The sequence below is a fragment of the Oncorhynchus mykiss genome, chromosome 8 (genome assembly GCF_013265735.2).
Source record: "Oncorhynchus mykiss isolate Arlee chromosome 8, USDA_OmykA_1.1, whole genome shotgun sequence".
NCBI classification, from domain to species: domain Eukaryota; kingdom Metazoa; phylum Chordata; class Actinopteri; order Salmoniformes; family Salmonidae; genus Oncorhynchus; species Oncorhynchus mykiss.
The window spans coordinates 3,194,849-3,214,828 of record NC_048572.1 but is presented as its reverse complement, the minus strand read 5'-3'; the positions used below and the strand labels follow the sequence as shown (position 1 = coordinate 3,214,828).

The 19,980-nt window shown below is 47.7% G+C and overlaps 1 protein-coding gene across 1 annotated transcript in view; it reads right to left on the bottom strand.

The window, feature by feature from the left end:
- LOC110529262 (XK-related protein 6) overlaps positions 1 to 19,980 on the bottom strand; it is a 107,336-nt gene that overhangs the window by 18,404 nt on the left and 68,952 nt on the right. The gene's annotated exons all lie outside the window — the stretch shown is intronic.

The following is a 19,980-nucleotide window of genomic DNA, read 5'->3' as shown; positions in this document are numbered from 1 at the left end:
GATTTACTGTAAGGCCCCAAATCTTACAGAATCTGTGCAGAAGTTCTAGGTGTTGCTGAGGGCCCTCCTTGGATGGTGACAGAAGCATCAGATCATCAGCAAACATTAGACATTTGACTTCATATTCTAGTAGGGTGAGGCCGGGTGCTGCAGACTGTTCTGGTGCCCTCACCAATGGATTGATATATATGTTGAAGAGGGTGGGGCTTAAGCTGCATCCCTGTCTCACGCCACGGCCCTGTGGAAAGAAATGTTTTTTTTGCCAATTTTACCCCACACTTGTTATTTGTTTACATGGATTTTATAATGATGCATGTTTTACCCCCAACACCACTTTCTATCCATTTGTTTAGCAGACACTCATGTCAAATTGAGTCAAAAGCTTTTTTTGGAAATCAACAAAGCACGAGAAGACTGCCTTTGTTTTGGGTGAATAAGTGGTCTGTCATATGGTAATTTGGTAAAAAGTCAATTTGACGCTAATCTAATTACATTGGTAAGCAGTTTATAATAGCAATAAGGCACCTTGGGGGTGCGTGGTATATTGCCAATATACCACGGTGTCACGTTCGTTGTAAAGAGGAGACCAAAGCGCAGCGTGATTAGAATACATTCTTCTTAAACAACCTAACCAAAACAACAAAACGAATGTGAAGCTATGAACAACAAGTGCAGACACAGGCAACTACACATAGACAATAACCCACAAACTATCCAAGGCATATGGCTACCTAAATATGGTCCCCAATCAGAGACAACGATAAACAGCTGCCTCTGATTGAGAACCAATCTAGGCAACCAAAGACATACAAACACCTAGACTGGAAAATCCCATTAACATACAAAAACCCTAGACAGGACAAAAACACATATGGATCATCGCTGCGTGGATCATCGCCGGATATTCTGGACTAGGGACCGTTGCTGGAGACCCCGGGCTGGGGACTCTCGCTGCGTGGATCATCGCTGGATGTCCTGGACTGGGGACCATCGCTGGAGACCCTGGACTGGGGACCTTCGCTGGAGACCCCGGGCTGGGGATCGTCGCTTGAGACCCCGGGCTGGGGACCGACGCTGGAGACCCCGGGCTGGGGACCGTCCCTGGAGACCCTGGGCTGGGGACTATCGCTGCGTGGATCATCGCCGGATGTTCTGGACTGGGGACCATCGCTGGAGACCCTGGACTGGGGACCTTCGCTGGAGAAGTGTAGTGCCACAAAGCTCATCACTAAGCTAAGAACCCTGGGACTAAACACCTCCTTCTGCAACTGGATCTTGAACTTCCTGACGGGCCACCCCAAGTTGCTACGGGTAGGCAACAACACATCTGCCATGCTGATCCTCAACACTGGTGCACCTCAGGATTGCGTGCTTAGTCCTCTCCTGTACTCCATTTTTACCCACGACTTCATAGCCTAAAACGACCCCAACGCCATCATTAAGTTTGCTGACGACACAACAGTGGTAGGCCTGACCACCGTCAACGATGAGACAGACTATAGGGAGTGCTGTGCCAGGACAACAACCTCTCTCTCAATGTGAGCAAGACAAAGGAGCTGAACGTGGACTACAGAAAAAGGCGGGCCGAACAGGTCCCCATTAACATCGACGTGGCTGTAGTTGAGCGGGTCGAGAGTTTCAAGTTCTTTGGTGTCCACATCACCAACAAACTATGATGGTCCAAACACACCCCCCCTTATAAGACCTAACATATTTGGAATGTGTCCCCAGAATCTCAAAAAGTTCTACAGCTGCACCATCGAGAGCATGGACTGGTTGCATCACCGCCTGGTATTGCATCTGCTCAGCATCAGACCGCAAGGCGCTACAGATGGTACTGCGTGTGGCCCAGTACATCAGTGTACTGGGCCTACCTACATGTACAAAATAACATGACTAACCTGTACCCTGCTCATTGACTCGGTACCGGTACCCCCTGTATATAGCACCATTATTGTTATTTTAATTATGTTACTTTTTATTTTAATATCTACTTTAGTTTACTTACTAAAGAGGAATAAAATAAAATAAACGCAAGAATGGAGCTATATACAGGAAGTACCAGTTCAATGTGGAGCTATATACAGGAAGTACCAGTTCAATGTGGAGCTATATACAGGGAGTACCAGATCAATGTGGAGCTATATACAGGAAGTACCAGTTCAATGTGGAGCTATATACAGGAAGTACCAGTTCAATGTGGAGCTATATACAGGGAGTACCAGTTCAATGTGGAGCTATATACAGGGAGTACCAGATCAATGTGGAGCTATATACAGGAAGTACCAGATCAATGTGGAGCTATATACAGGAAGTACCAGTACCAGATCAATGTGGAGCTATATACAGGAAGTATCAGTACCAGATCAATGTGGAGCTATATACAGGAAGTACCAGATCAATGTGGAGCTATATACATGGAGTACAAGATCAATGTGGAGCTATGTGCAGGAAGTACCAGATCATAGTGGAGCTATATACAGGGAGTACCAGCACCAGATCAACGTGGAGCTATATACAGGGAGTACCAGATCAATGTGGAGCTATATACAGGAAGTACCAGATCAATGTGGAGCTTTATACATTGAGTACCAGTACCAGACCAATGTGGAGCTATATACAGGGAGTACCAGATCAATGTGGAGCTATATACAGGGAATACCAGATCAATGTGGAGCTATATACAGGGAGTACCAGTACCAGATCAATGTGGAGCTATATACAGGAAGTACCAGATCAATGTGGAGCTATATACAGGGAGTACCAGATCAATGAGGAGCTATATACAGGAAATACCAGTACCAGATCAATGTGGAGCTATATACAGGAAATATCAGTACCAGATCAATGTGGAGCTATATACAGGAAGTACCAGATCAAAGTGGAGCTATATACAGGGAGTACCAGATCATTGTGGAGCTATATTCAGGGAGTACCAGATCAATGTGGAGCTATGTACAGGGAGTACCAGATCATTGTGGAGCTATATACGGGGAGTACCAGCTCATTGTGGATCTATATGCATGGAGTACCAGATCAATGTGGAGCTATATACAGGGAGTACCAGATCAATGTGGAGCTATATACAGGAAGTACCAGTACCAGATCAATGTGGAGCTATATACAGGGAGTACCAGTACCAGATCAATGTGCAGTGATACAAAGGTATTAGGGTAAAGTGACTAGGCATCAGGATAGATAATAACAAGGTATTTGAGGTAGATATGTACATGAAGGCAGGGTAAAGTGACTAGGCATCAGGATAGATAATAATAAGGTATTTGAGTTAGATATGTACATTATAATGTATTTATATTAATCACCATTATGAGGATCTGCCCCCCTTAATTTATATTTTTCCTTTCTCCTCTCCTCTCCTCTCCTCTCCTCTCCTCTCCTCTCCTCTCCTCTCCTCTCCTCTCCTCTCCTGTTCTGTTCTGTCCTCTCCTCTCCTCTCCTCTCCTCTCCTCTCCTCTCCTCTCCTCTCCTCTCCTCTCCTCTCCTCTCATTCTCTTTTGTTCCCTCTTCTCCTCTCCTCTCCTCTCCTCTCCTCTCCTCTCCTCTCCTCTCCTCTCCTCTCCTCTCCTCTCCTCCCCTCTCCTCTCCTCTCCTCTCCTGTCCTCTCCTCTCCTCTCCTCTCATTCTCTTTTGTTCTCCCCTCTCCTCTCCTCTCCTCTCCTCTCCTCTCCTCTCCTGTTCTCTCCTCTCCCCTCCTCTCCTCTCCTCTCCTTTCATTCTCTTTTGTTCCCTCTTCTCATCTCATCTCCTCTCCTTTCCTCTCTTTCTCCTATTACAGTGTCACCAGTATTTGTAACAACAGTCAGATTTTGACATTGTGAACAACAACACCAATAAATTACTTGGTCTTCAATTTTGGCCTTTTGTGGCATTGTGACGGGTACCACAGGTGAGATGCCGGTTGGCCGGCGTGGGGAATAAAACCTCCCCCTCCATCGCGCCTCCTTCCCGCCTGCCGTCCCCTCGCCTCCCGAGGCTGATGGCTGATGGGTATTTGAGTAGCCCACAAAAGGCTTTATAGAGTAGGAGAGAGGAGAGAGGGAAAACGATATGTAGATCTTGGCGAATAGGTATAACATCTCTAACAGGAGTCTCATGGCAGTGTTGATCCTATTAAAACTAACACCATGATCTAGTGGGGTGGGAGTAGACTGTAGTCCATGCAGTACTGTATATGATCTAGTGGGGATTAGAGTTGCTTTCCGACTCAATTAAAACTATGATTTAAAGTTATTCCCATTGCAATTGTTTTCAAGATAGAATTCTGCATTTAGTGAGCTGTTTTCACAACCTCTCCTCTCTCCATCTCCCTCCTTCTCCCACTCGCTCTCCTTCTCCCTCCTTCTCTCTCCTTCTCTCTCCCTCTCCCTCCTTCTCCCTCCCTCTCTCTCCTTCTCCCTCCTTCTCCCTCCTTCTCTCTCCTTCTCTCTCCTTCTCTCTCCCTCTCCTTCCCTCTCCCTCCTTCTCTATCCTTCTCCCTCCTTCTCCCTCATTCTCTCTCATTCTCTCTCCCTCTCTCTTCTTCTCCCTCCTTCTCCCTCCTTCTGCCTCCTTCTCCCTCTTTCCCCCCTCTTCTTCTCCCACCTTCTCCCTCCTTCTCCCTCTCTCCCCCCTCTCCTTCTCCCTCTCTCCCCGCCCCCTATCTCTCCTTCGCAATTAAATTTCAATTCAATTCAATTCAATTTCAATTTAAGGGCTTTATTGGCATGGGTAACATATGTTAACATTGTATTATAATGTATCATAATTTTGCACGCCCAATTTTTCAGTTTTTGATTTGTTAAAAAAGTTTGAAATATCCAATAAATGTCGTTCCACTTCATGATTGTGTCCCACTTGTTGTTGATTCTTCACAAAAAAATACAGTTTTATATCTTTATGTTTGAAGCCTGAAATGTGGCAAAAGGTCGCAAAGTTCAAGGGTGCTGAATACTTTCGCAAGGCACCGTATATGTCTCTCTAATATGGTCATACATTGGGCAGGAGGTTAGGAAGTGCAGCTCAGTTTCCACCTCGTTTTGTGGGCAGTGAGCACATAGCCTGTCTTCTCTTGAGAGCCAGGTCTGCCTACGGCGGCCTTTCTCAATAGTAAGGCTATACTCACTGAGTCTGTACATCAAAGCTTTCTTTTGGTCAGTCACAGTGGTCAGGTATTCTGCCACTGTGTACTCTCTGTTTAGGGCCAAATAGCATTCTTGTTCGCTCTGTTTTCTTGTTAATTCTTTCCAATGTGTCAAGTAATTATCTTTTTGTTTTCTCATGATTTGGTTGGGTCTAATTGTGTTGCTGTCCTGGGGCTCTGTGGGGTGTGTTTGTGTTTGTGAACAGAGCCCCAGGACCAGCTTGCTTAGGGGAGGGACTCTTCTCCAGGTTCATCTCTCTGTAGGTGATGGCTTTGTTATGGAAGGTCTGGGAATCGCTTCCATTTAGGTGGTTGTAGAATTGAATGGCACTTTTCTGGATTTTGATAATTAGCGGCCTAATTATCAGCCTAATTCTGCTCTGCATGCTTTATTCGGTGTTTTACGTTGTACACGGAGGATATTTTTGCAGAATTCTGCATGCCGAGTCTCAATTTGGTGCTTGTCCCATTTTGTGAATTCTTGGTTGGTGAGCGGACCCCAGACCTCACAACCATCAAGGACAATGGGTTCCATAATTGATTCAACTATTTTTAGCCAGATCCTAATTGGTATGTCAACTTTTATGTTCCTTTTGATGCCATAGAAGGCCCTTATTGCCTTGTCTCTCAGATTGTTCACAGCTTTGTGGAAGTTACCTGTGGCGCTGAAGATTAGGGCGAGATATGTGTAGTTTTTTGTGTGCTCTAGGGCAACGGTGTCTAGATGGAATTAGTAGGCAACTGGACCTTTTTTTGGAACACCATTATTTTTGTCTCACTGAGATTCACTGTCACGGCCCAGGTCTGACAGAACCAGTGCAGAAGATCTAGGTGCTGCTGTAGGCCCTCCTTGTTGGGGACCGAAGCAACAGATCATCAGCAAACATTAGACATTTGACTTCATATTCTAGTAGGGTGAGGCCGGGTGCTGCAGACTGTTCTAGTGCCCTCACCAATTTGTTAATATATATGTTGAAGAGGTTGTGGCTTAAGCTGTATCCCTGTCTCACCCCACGGTCCTGAGGAAAGAAATGTGCTTCTCTCTCTCTCTCTCTCTCTCTCTCTCTCTCTCTCTCTCTCTCTCTCTCTCGGTCCTTCTCCCTCGTTCTGTCTCCTTCTCCTTCCTTCTCCCCCCTCCTTCTCCCTCCTTCTCTCTCCTTGTCCCTCCTTCTCTCCCCTTCTCCCCCCTCCTTGTCCCTCCTCCTCTCCCCTTCTCCCCCCTCCTTCTCCCTCCTTCTCTCCCCTTCTCTCTCCTTGTCCCTCATTCTCTCCCCTTCTCCCCCCTCCTTCTCCCTCCTTGTCCCTCCTTCTCTCCCCTTCTCCCCCCTCCTTGTCTCTCCTTCAATCTCCTTCTCACCTCCCTCTCCCCCTCTCTCCCTCCTCCTCTCTCCTTCTCTCTGTCTTTCTCTAGCTCGCTCCCTCCTTCTCCCTCCTTATCCCCCACCCCCTCTCTCTTTCTTTCTCTCTCTCCCTCCTTCTCCTTCCTTCGCCCTCTCTCTCTCTTTCTCCCTCTCTCTCTCTCTCCTTTTCTATTTCTCTCTCTCTCTATCTCGCTCTCTCTCTTTCTCTCTCCCTCCTTCTCCCTCCTTCTCCCCCCCTCTCTCCCCTTCTCATTCTCTCTCTCTATCTCTCTCTTGCTCTATTGCTCTCTCATTCTCTCTTTCTCCACACAGACAGTCGTTTGTCACCATTAGCAACAGTGGGTTGGCAGGTGCCATTATGGACCTGGGCTGGTCAAGTGATCATGAGCGCACTATGATAACACAGACGTTTTCTCCTCCTCTCACCAACAGACAGACATACTGTACACACTGGCATACTGTACACACTGACACACACACAACCAAACACACACAGACAGCCATGTTTTCGTTACTTGTCAGGACTTTTTGGGGAGTAAAATTTGCAGATAAACATGTACAGTAGCATGCTAGAATGCTAGAAAGCTATGTTGGAGCAAAGGATAAACATTTAGCATCATGCTAATAAGCTATGTTTGAGCAATGGATAAACATTTAGCATCATGTTAATAAGCCATGTTGGAGCAATGCTCCCTCGCTTCATACTCGTAGCCAACCCACTGGCTTCAGGTCATCTACAAGACCCTGCTAGGTAAAGTCCCCCCTTATCTCAGCTCGCTGGTCACCATAGCAGCACCCACCCGTAGCACGCGCTCCAGCAGGTATATTTCTCTGGTCACCGCCAAAGTCAATTCCTCCTTTGGTCGCCTCTCCTTCCAGTTCTCTGCTGACAATGACTGGATCGAACTACAAAAATCTCTGAAACTGGAAACACTTATCTCCCTCACTAGCTTTAAACACTAGCTGTCAGAGCAGCTCACATATTACTGCACCTGTACATAGCCCATGTATAATTTAGCCCAAACAACTACCTCTTTCCCTACTGTATTTTTTTTTCTCCTTTGCACCCCATTATTTTTATTTCTACTTTGCACATTCTTCCACTGCAAATCTACCATTCCAGGGTTTTACTTGCTATATTGTATTTACTTCGCCACCATGGCCTTTTTTTTGCCTTTACCTCCCTTATCTCACCTCATTTTCTCACATTGTATATAGATTTATCTTTCTACTGTATTACTGACTGTATGTTTGTTTTACTCCATTTGTAACTTTGTGTTGTTATATGTGTCGAACTGCTTTGCTTGATCTTGGCCAGGTCGCAACTGTAAATGAGAACTTGTTCTCAACTAGCCTACCTGGTTAAATAAAGGTGAAATAAATAAATAAATAAGTAAAAATGGATAAACATTTAGCGTCATGCTAATGAGCTACGTTGGAGCAATGGATGAACATTTAGCATCATGCTAATAAGCTACGTTGGAGCAATGGATAAACATTTAGCATCATGCTAATAAGCTTTGTTGGCGCAATGGATAAACATTTAGCATCATGCTAATAAGCTATGTTGCAGCAATGGATAAACATTTAGCATCATGCTAATAAGCTATGTTGCAGCAATGGATAAACATTTAGCATCATGCTAATAAGCTATGTTGGAGCAATGGATAAACATTTAGCATCATGCTAATAAGCTATGTTGGAGCAATGGATAAACATTTGGCATCATGCTAATAAGCTATGTTGCAGCAATGGATAAACATTTAGCATCATGCTAATAAGCTTCGTTGGTGCAATGGATAAACATTTAGCATCATGCTAATAAGCTACGTTGGAGCAATGGATAAACATTTAGCATCATGCTAATAAGCTACGTTGGAGCAATGGATAAACATTTAGCATCATGCTAATAAGCTACGTTGGTGCAATGGATAAACATTTAGCATCATGCTAATAAGCTACGTTGGAGCAATGGATAAACATTTAGCATCATGCTAATAAGCTATGTTGGAGCAATGGATAAACATTTAGCATCATGCTAATAAGCTACGTTGGTGCAATGGATAAACATTTAGCATCATGCTAATAAGCTTTGTTGGCGCAATGGATAAACATTTAGCATCATGCTAATAAGCTTCGTTGGTGCAATGGATAAACATTTAGCATCATGCTAATAAGCTACGTTGGAGCAATGGATAAACATTTAGCATCATGCTAATAAGCTACGTTGGAGCAATGGATAAACATTTAGCATCATGCTAATAAGCTACGTTGGTGCAATGGATAAACATTTAGCATCATGCTAATAAGCTACGTTGGAGCAATGGATAAACATTTAGCATCATGCTAATAAGCTATGTTGGAGCTATGGTCCATTTGCACTGATTTCTTCTTATTCTTTTTGATCCACTTAGGCATCAAGGAATAGCAGCGATGGGTGGTATATGGGATATTGAAGCTAGTAACCCACCGGCTGCCTACTCACTCCCTGTAGATTTCCCCACAGGCAGCCTGGGGGTTTGAACCGGCAACCATCCTTGGGCTGTTCTCCATCACACACACACACACACACAGACACACACACACACACATACACACACACACAGACACACACATACACACACACACACACACACACACACACACACACACACACACACACACACACACACACACACACACACACACACACAGACACACACACACACACCTTTTTCGCACTACTGGTTAGAGCCTGTAAGTAAGCATTTCACTGTAAGGTCTACTACAAATGTTGTATTCGGCGCACGTGACAAATCAACTTTGATTTAATTTATTTGATTTACCATTCGCAAAAAAACAGCAAAAAAACCAAACATCTGCCACCTCCAAAGAACATTCCCCAAAAGTTCTCATTAGGTTTTCACGTAATGTTATAACACAATGTACCAGCATTGTTTTCCCAGCCAACCAAAGTTGGTTCTTTGAAAGTTTTATTTTGGTTGTGGGAGAAAAAAAAATCCAAAACACTAAAACTGTCCAGTTGTGCTGACATTCAGATAATGTTTTGTATCAGCAGCCCAAGAACTGGTCCAGAGTCTTACACACAAGTACACACACATAGTTATAACTTTGGGTAATTACATATTAATAACTTATTTCCAGGAGAACTTTCAAACTACCCAGAGTGAACTACTTCCTAACGTCATATGGTGGATTTAATTTGGTTTGTATTTATTAGGGATCCCCATGAGTTGTTGCCAAGGCATTAGCTGTTGCCAAGGTATTAGCAGTTGCCAAGGCAGCAGCTACTATTACTGGAGTCCAAACACATTAAGGAACATAAAGGTAATCACACATAAAAAAAAAAAAATAAAAAAAAACATGACATCATATAACATTATTACACCACTACATATCTACAATACGAAATGTATAATACCACCATACAACAATATTACAATGTACAGAACCAGTCAAAAGTTTGGACACACCGACTCATTCCAGGGTTTTTCTTTATTTGTACTATGTTCTACATTGTATAATAATAGTGAAGACATCAAAACTATTAAATAACACAATATGGAATCATGTAGTAACAAAAAAAAAAAAAGAAGTTAAACAAATCAAAATATATTTGTTTATATTTGAGATTCATCAAAGTAGCCACCCTTTGTCTTGATGACAGCTTTGCACACTCTTGGCAGACAGATGATTTTCCCTGAGACGGTTTCTGACAAACCCAAAGTTTCATCAGCTTATCCAGGTGGCTGATCTCAGATGATACCGCAGGTAAAGAAGCAGGTTGTGGAGGTCCTGGGCTGGTGGGATTAATCGTGGTCTGCGGATGTGTGGCCAGTTGGACGTACAGATAAATTCTCTAAAATGATGTTGGAGGTGGCTTATGGTGGAGAAATGAACATTAAATTATGCAACGCTGGCATGAGACAAGCCCACCAGCAGAAAGCTTCTGGATGATGAGGCCCTGACTATCAACACATTCAGGGGTCTGTTCAGGGCATCAAGGCTCAAGTTTGGAGTGTCCACAACATTTTCCCCAGTGCTTACATAGACAACCTTGTAGCAGACATCACAGTGAGCTGTATCTGAAAAAACCTACTGTTTACAGGCTGGACCCTGGAAGAAGGGAGTGCTGAGGCGCTTTGTAGAAGCAGGGCTGCGAATGCATTTTTTTTTCTTGTTGCTGCACCAAGTGTTGAGTTCCTGTGGTTCCACGTTGAAAAGAATGGCGGACGACTGACCCAGGACACTAAGAAGGCGCCCTTCTCCCCGGAACAAGTCTGAGCTTGTTTAGTTTCTGGGGCTTCTCCACTACCTTCCTGATAGAGCTACAGTGTTGAATTGCCTGCAGGCAGCTCCCTTGAGTTGGACCGACGCTCACCAGGAAGCCTATAAAGAGGATAAGAGCTGCTGCAGGCAGATGGGCTGCTAGCCCACTATGATGATAGAAAACCCTTGTTACTGGTCGGTGCCTTGTTGTGTTGTGTGGAATCTGATGGTCAGGAGGCACCTGTGTGCATCTAGGAACCTTAACTACCATTGAACTGAACTATACACAGCTGGACAAAGAGGCCCTGGCGATCAGCTGGATAAAGAGGCGATCAGCTGGATAAAGAGGCGATCAGCTGGATAAAAAGGCGAACAGCTGGATAAAGAGGCCCTGGCGATCAGCTGGACAAAGAGGCCCTGGCGATCAGCTGATCAAAGAGGCGATCAGATGGACAAAGTGGCGATCAGCTGGATAAAGAGGCGATCAGCTGGACAAAGAGGCCCTGGCGATCAGCTGGACAAAGAGGCGATTAGCTGGATAAAGAGACGATCAGCTGGACAAAGAGGCGATCAGCTGGATATAGAGGCGATCAGCTGGACAAAAAGGCGATCAGCTGGATAAAGAGGCGATCAGCTGGATAAAGAGGCGATCAGCTGGATAAAGAGGCGATCAGCTGGATAAAGAGGCGATCAGCTGGATAAAGAGGCCCTGGCGATCAGCTGGACAAAGAGGCGATCAGCTGGACAAAGAGGCCCTGGCGATCAGCTGATCAAAGAGGCGATCAGCTGGACAAAGAGGCGATCAGCTGGATAAAGAGGCGATCAGCTGGACAAAGAGGCCCTGGCGATCAGCTGGACAAAGAGGCGATTAGCTGGATAAAGAGACGATCAGCTGGACAAAGAGGCGATCAGCTGGATAAAGAGGCGATCAGCTGAATAAAGAGGCCCTGGCGATCAGCTGGTCAAAGAGGCCCTGGTGACCAGCTGGATAAAGAGGCGATCAGCTGGATAAAGACGCCCAGGCGATCAGCTGGACAAAGAGGCCCTGGCGATCAGCTGGATAAAGAGGCACAGGCGATCAGCTGAATAAAGAGGCGATCAGCTGGATAAAGAGGCCTTGGCGATCAGCTGGACAAAAAGGCGATCAGCTGGATAAAGAGGCGATCAGCTGGATAAAGAGGCAATCAGCTGGATAAAGAGGCGATCAGCTGGATAAAGAGGCGATCAGCTGGATAAAGAGGCGATCAGCTGGATAAAGAGGCGATCAGCTGGATAAAGAGGCGATCAGCTTGACAAAGAGGCGATCAGCTGGATAAAGAGGTGATCCGCTGGATAAAGAGGCGATCAGCTGGACAAAGAGGCCCTGGTGATCAACTGGATAAAGAGGCCCTGGCGATCAGCTGGATAAAGAGGCCCTGGCGATCAGCTGGATAAAGAGGCGATCAGCTGGATAAAGAGGCCCTGGCGATCAGCTGGATAAAGAGGCAATCAGCTGGATAAAGAGGCCCTGGCGATCAGCTGGATAAAGAGGCGATCAGCTGGACAAAGAGGCCCTGGCGATCAGCTGGATGAAGAGGCGATCAGCTAGATAAAGAGGCGATCAGCTGGATAAAGAGGCGATCAGCTAGATAAAGAGGCCCTGGAGATCAGCTGGATAAAGAGGCGATCAGCTGAATATAGAGGCGATCAGCTGGACAAAGAGGCCCTGGCGATCAGCTGGATAAAGAGGCGATCAGCTGAATAAAGAGGCGATCAGCTGGACAAAGAGGCCCTGGCTATCAGCTGGATAAAGAGGCCCTGGCGATCAGCTGGATAAAGAGGCCCTGGTGATCAGCTGGATAAAGAGGCGATCAGCTGAATATAGAGGCGATCAGCTGGACAAAGAGGCCCTGGCGATCAGCTGGATAAAGAGGCGATCAGCTGAATAAAGAGGTGATCAGCTGGACAAAGAGGCCCTGGCTATCAGCTGGATGAAGAGGCCCTGGCGATCAGCTGGATAAAGAGGCCCTGACGATCAGCTGGATAAAGAGGCGATCAGCTGGACAAAGAGGCCCTGGCGATCAGCTGGATAAAGAGGACCTGGCGATCAGCTGGATAAAGAGGCCCTGGCGATCAGCTGGACAAAGAGGCGATCAGCTAGACAAAGAGGCGATCAGCTGGATACAGAGGCGATCAGCTGGATAAAGAGGCGATCAGCTGGACAAAGATGCCCTGGCGATCAGCTGGATAAAGAGGCCCTGGCGATCACCTGGACAAAGAGGCGATCAGCTGGACAAATAGGCGATCAGCTGGATAAAGAGGCGATCAGCTGGACAAAGAGGCCCTGGCGATCAGCTGGATAAAGAGGCCCTGGCGATCAACTGGATAAAGAGGCCCTGGCGATCAGCTGGATAAAGAGGGGATCAGCTGGATAAAGAGGCCCTGGCGATCAGCTGGATGGCGATCATTTTTTGCTGTACGAAGTTCCATTAGTATATGTCAGGTCGCCATTTTGCGGTCGCCATTTTGTGGTCTCCACCGGCCTCAAACCCTTGCTGGATTGGCTTCATCATATGGAGCCGAGTCCCCAGATGCTTTCCCAACGGACGGTCAGATCCAGTCTGATCCTAGGAGCCAATAGTTATGAGCTCTCAAGTTTCAAGTTTTTAAATCGCATGTACGGGATGAGCATGGTATACATAGTACAAAATGCTTACATACAGATTCCTTCTCGACAATGCAACAACAATAATAACTAATAAAAGATAAGAATATGAACATGATGTAAATGTCTCTGCTATCATCCAGGGAAGCAGCTTGCTAATGTCGATACCGTGAATCTCCTGTCACTCGCTACCCCTTTGTCCGACCCACCTACTCCCTGGGAAGTGATGCAGCTGGAGATGGTGCCTGGTGCCCCTTGCCATGCTTCTAGGAAAGCACCACTGACCTTGAAAAAATCTGTCCTGTCCCGGGTGCTTCGCTTGGTGCTGCATGGATGGGTCTCCGAGGTTCCTGGCAGACAGTTCTGACCCTACTGGTCTCATCGGAACGAGCTGTCAGTTTCAGAAGAACTTACGGAAAGAGCTGTCAGTTCACAAGAACTGCGTGTTGTGGGGCAGCAGGGTAGTGGTTCCTGGCCTTTGCTAGGGAGGGGGTCCTGCTGCATGATATGTATCCTGGAATAGTGGGGATGAAGGCACTGGCACGGAGCTATGTGTGGTGGCCTGGGATCGGAATGGAAATGGAGGCTTTGCTGCATAGCTGCGCCACCTGTCAGGAGTGATGCCTTGCTCCACCCAAGGCACGTTGCACCCATGGGGGTGAATGGTCTCATCTTCGAATAGACTTTACTGGACGTTCAAAGGAAATGCTTTTTTCATTTTAATGGATTCCTGCAAAGTGTCGGGAAGTAGTCATGGTGTCCTCGGTGATTCCCACTCATTGTGTCTGGAGATAGTCATGGTTACCTCGATGATTCCCACTCATTGTGTCTGGAGGTAGTTATGGTTATCTCGATGATTCCCACTCATTGTGTCTGGAGGTAGCCATGGTTACCTCGATGATTCCCACTCATTGTATCTGGAAGTAGCCATGGTTACCTCGATGATTCCCACTCATTGTATCTGGAGGTAGTCATGGTTACCTCGATGATTCCCACTCATTGTGTCTGGAGGTAGTCATGGTTACCTCGATGATTCCCACTCATTGTGTCTGGAGGTAGTCATGGTTACCTCAATGGTTTCCACTCATTGTGCCTGGAGGTAGTCATGGTTACCTCGATGATTCCCACTCATGGGTTGTGTGACGTCTTGGTGTCAGACATTGGAGCTTCCAACCAGCAGAAACTTTAAAGAGTTTCAGAAAGGCTTTTCTACCATTATTCTTGAAACATCAAAGGAGTGTTTTGAGTTTTGTGCACCCTGATACTAACATTATCTGAATGGCAGCACAATTGGACAGTTGTTGTGTTTTGTGGACGCATGTCTCTTCTCACAACCTAAATATCCTGGGAACCTTTAAAGAACAGACAAAATGTCTTCTGGGAACATTCTTGTCACACCAGGTGAATGATTTTTTTGCACCTTAAAAATAAACATTGTTCCGCACAACTGGACCGTTTTTGTGTTTTTGGGAACGGATCTTTTTTGACGTCCCCCGCAATGTTCCAACAAACTAATGAAACATTCTGGGAACCTTTAAAGAACAGACTACATGTGTTCTAGGAACAGTCTTTCAACATCAAGCAAATGTTCCTCATACTGACAATCACACAGGGGGAGGAGGGGAGAGAGAGAGAGAGAGAGAGAGAGAGAGAGAGAGAGAGAGAGAGAGAGAGAGAGCAAGAGATATACAGAGAGAGAGAGAAATGGAGAGACAGAGAGATGTAAAGACGGAGATGTAGAGACGAAGAAAGGGAGAGACAGAGAGACGGAGAGATGTAGAGATGTAGAGAAGGAGAAGGAGAAGGGAGAGGGAGAATGAGCCCTGCCCAGGAGGTAAACTAATCACTGAGCACACAATGCAATTTTCTGGCTGTGCCTCAGCTCTACCGTACTCCCTCCCTCCATTGTTTCCTCCCTCTCTATCTCTCTCTCTCTCTCTCTCTCTCTCTCAATCGTTTCCTCCCTCTCTCTCCCTCCTCTCTCTCTCGCTCCATTGTTTCCTCCCTCTCTATCTATCTATCTCTCTCTCTCTCTCTCTCTCCATCGTTTCCTCCCTCTCTCTCTCTCCTCTCTCTCTCCTTCCATCGTTTCCTCTCTATCTCCTTCCATCGTTTCCTCTCTCTCTCTCTCTCTCTCTCTCTCCCTCCATCGTTTCCTCTCTCTCTCTCTCTCTCTCTCTCTCTCTCTCTCTCTCTCTCTCCCTCCATCGTTTCCTCTCTCTCCCTCTTTCTCTCTGTCTCTCTGTCTCTCTCTATCTCTCTCCCTCTCTCTCTCTCTCTCTCTCTCCATCATCTCCTCCTCCCTCTCTCTCCCTCCATCGTCTCCTCCTCCCTCCCTCCCTCTCTCTCCTTCATCATCTCCTCCTCTCTCTCTCTCCTCCGTCGTTTCCTCCTCTCTCTCTCCCTCCCTCCATCGTCTCCTCCTTTCTCTCTCCTCCATCCTCTCCTCCTCCCTCTCCTCCATTGTCTCCTCCTCCCCCCCTCTCTCCCTCCATCGTCTCCTCCTCCCTCTCTCTCCTCCATCGTCTCCTCCTCCCTCTCTCTCCTCCATCATCTCCTCCTCCTCCCTCTCTCTCCTCCATTGTCTCCTCCTCCCTCTCGCTCCTCCATCGTCTCCTCCTTCTCCTTCTCTCTCCTCCATCATCTCCTCCTTCTCTCTCCTCCATCGTCTCCTCTTTCCTCTCTCTCCCTCCGTCGTCTCCAGGGGTCTCTTTACTATTCCTCTCACACACTCCCTCTCTCTCTCCTCTATGTATTCGACCATACCATTTCAGCAATCCCATTATTGCCTCTTCCCCTCCTGGCTCCATCAATGGACCGACCCACTCTGGCTCAGGCTCCCTCCCAGTGAAGGGGATGAAGAGGAGGGAGAGAGGTGAAGGGGTGTTTTAACAGTATGAGGAGGAGGGGGATGGGGGCTAGATCAGTTGGAGATGAGGGGGATGGGGGATGGGGGTAGTCCTGTATGAGATGGAGGGGGATGTGGGTAGTTCAGTATGAGATGAGGAGGATGGGGGAAGTTCAGCAGAAGATGGAGGGGGGTGGGGGTAGTTCAGTATGAGATGGAGGGGGATGTGGGTAGTTCAGTATGAGATGAGGAGGATGGGGGAAGTTCAGTAGAAGATGGAAGGGGGTGGGGGTAGTTCAGTAGAAGATGGAGGGGGGTGGGGGTAGTTCAGTATGAGATGAGGGGGGTGGGGGTAGTTCAGTATGAGATGATGGGGGTGGGGGTAGCTCAGTATGAGATGAGGTGATGGGGGTAGTTCAGTATGAGATGGAGGGGGATGGGGGTAGTTCAGTATGAGATGAGGGGGGTGGGGGTAGCTCAGCATGAGTTGAGGGGATGGGGGTAGTTCAGTATGAGATGGGGTGGGATGGGGGTGGTTCAGTATGAGATGGGGTGGGGTGGGGTAGTTCAGTATGAGATGGAGGGGGTAGTCCAATATGAGATGGGGTGGGGTGGGGGTAGTTCAGTATGAGATGGGGTGGGGTGGGGGTAGTTCAGTATGAGATGAGGGGGGTGGGGGTAGCTCAGTATGAGATGATGGGCTGGGGGTAGTTCAGTATGAGATGAGGGGATGGGGGTAGTTCAGTATGAGATGAGAGGATGGGGGCAGTTCAGTATGAGATGGGGTGGGGGTAGTTCAGTATGATATGAGGGGATGGGGGTAGTTCAGTATGAGATGGGGTGGGGTGGGGTAGTTCAGTATGAGTTGAGGGGATGGGGGTAGTTCAGTATGAGTTGAGGGGATGGGGGTAGTTCAGTATGAGATGGGGTGGGGTGGGGGTAGTACAGTATTAGATGGAGGGTGGTGGGGGTAGTTCAGTATGAGATGGGGTGGGGTGGGGGTAGTTCAGTATGAGATGGGGTGGGGTGGGTAGTTCAGTATGAGATGGAGGGGATGGGGTAGTTCAGTATGAGATGGGGTGGGGTGGGGGTAGTACAGTATTAGATGGAGGGTGGTGGGGGTAGTTCAGTATGAGATGGGGTGGGGTGGGGGTAGTTCAGTATGAGATGGGGTGGGGTGGGTAGTTCAGTATGAGATGGAGGGGATGGGGTAGTTCAGTAGGAGATGGGGTGGGGTGGGGGTAGTACAGTATTAGATGGAGGGTGGTGGGGGTAGTTCAGTATGAGATGGGGTGGGGTAGGGGTAGTTCAGTATGAGATGGGGTGGGGTGGGGTAGTTCAGTATGAGTTGAGGGGATGGGGGTAGTTCAGTATGAGATGGGGTGGGGTGGGGTAGTTCAGTATGAGTTGAGGGGATGGGGTAGTTCAGTAGGAGATGGGGTGGGGTGGGGTAGTTCAGTATGAGATGGGGTGGGGTGGGGGTAGTTCAGTATAAGATGGGGTGGGGTGGGATAGTTCAGTATGAGTTGAGGGGATGGGGGTAGTTCAGTATGAGATGAGGGGATGGGGGTAGTTCAGTATGAGTTGAGGGGATGGGGGTAGTTCAGTATGAGATGGGGTGGGGTGGGGGTAGTACAGTATTAGATGGAGGGTGGTGGGGGTAGTTCAGTATGAGATGGGGTGGGGTGGGGGTAGTTCAGTATGAGATGGGGTGGGGTGGGTAGTTCAGTATGAGATGGAGGGGATGGGGTAGTTCAGTATGAGATGGGGTGGGGTGGGGGTAGTACAGTATTAGGTGGAGGGTGGTGGGGGTAGTTCAGTATGAGATGGGGTGGGGTGGGGGTAGTTCAGTATGAGATGGGGTGGGGTGGGTAGTTCAGTATGAGATGGAGGGGATGGGGTAGTTCAGTAGGAGATGGGGTGGGGTGGGGGTAGTACAGTATTAGATGGAGGGTGGTGGGGGTAGTTCAGTATGAGATGGGGTGGGGTAGGGGTAGTTCAGTATGAGATGGGGTGGGGTGGGGTAGTTCAGTATGAGTTGAGGGGATGGGGGTAGTTCAGTATGAGATGGGGTGGGGTGGGGTAGTTCAGTATGAGTTGAGGGGATGGGGTAGTTCAGTAGGAGATGGGGTGGGGTGGGGTAGTTCAGTATGAGATGGGGTGGGGTGGGGGTAGTTCAGTATAAGATGGGGTGGGGTGGGATAGTTCAGTATGAGTTGAGGGGATGGGGGTAGTTCAGTATGAGATGAGGGGATGGGGGTAGTTCAGTATGAGTTGAGGGGATGGGGGTAGTTCAGTATTAGGTGGAGATGGAGAGGGGATAGTTTCTCGAAGGGTGTTGGTGATGACATGGAGGGGGTTGGTAATGACATGGAGGGGGTTGGTAATGACATGGAGGGGGTTGGTAATGACATGGAGGTGGATGGTAATGACATGGAGGGGTTGGTAATGACATGGAGGGGGTTGGTAATGACATGGAGGGGGATGGTAATGGCATGGAGGGGGTTGGTAATGACATGGAGGGGGTTGGTAATGACATGGAGGGGTTGGTAATGACATGGAGGGGTTGGTAATGACATGGAGAGGGTTGGTAATGACATGGAGGGGGTTGGTAATGACTTGGAGGGGGTTGGTAATGACATGGAGGGGGTTGGTAATGACATGGAGGGGTTGGTAATTACATGAAGGGGGTTGGTAATGGCATGGAGGGGGTTGGTAATGACATGGAGGGGATGGTAATGACATGGAGTGGGTTGGTAATGACATGGAGGGGGTTGGTAATGACATGGAGTGGGTTGGTAATAACATGGAGGGGGTTGGTAATGACATGGAGGGGGTTGGTAATGAAATGGAGGGGTTGGTAATAACATGGAGGGGGTTGGTAATGACATGGAGGGGGTTGGTAATGACATGGAGGGGGTTGGTAATGACATGGAGGGGGTTGGTAATGACATGGAGGGGTTGGGGATAAAGACGACAGAGAGAGAGAGAGAGAAATAACAGCGTTCAGCAAAAAAAAAGTGAGAGAAAAACAAAATAAATAAATAATCAAGCAGCTACCTCATTCTTCACCGTGTCTGTGTGAGGGAGAGAGTCTCGCTGGGAGAGAGAAGCATTTAGGAAACATTTGATGGCGCTGCGGTAACATTTGAAAGCGTGGTGGTGGTGTTTCCCGTTTGTCCCCAGAGCGACAGCACACACACGCGCACACACACGCACACGCACGCGCACACGCACACGCACACGCACACGCACACACACACACACACACACACCTCACAGCTTACAGACGTCTAGATGATGATGATAGATGTTCGCTCGAGGCATGCAAATATAAAGGCAATTTCTCTCCCACTCTCTCACGTTTTCTCTCTCTCACGCTCTCCATCACGCTCTCACTCAAGCTCTGTCTCTCTCTCTCTCTCTCTTACGCTCTCTCTCACGTTCTGTCTCGTTCACGCTCTCTCTCACGATCTCTCTGCCCCTCTCTCTCTCTCTCTCTGCCCCCCCCCTCTCTCTCTCTCTCTCTCACGCTCTCTCTCGTTCATGCTCTCTCTCACGATCTCTCTCACTCTCTCCCTCTCTCTCACCTCTGAGGGCTCCCCTGTTAAACAGTGTGTTTGAATCAGATCAACCAAGCCGTGCTTCATTTCCAGTGTGATTGCTGTGAGACTGGCAGAACATGCTGTCAACTGGACTTTACAAGGACATCTTTACG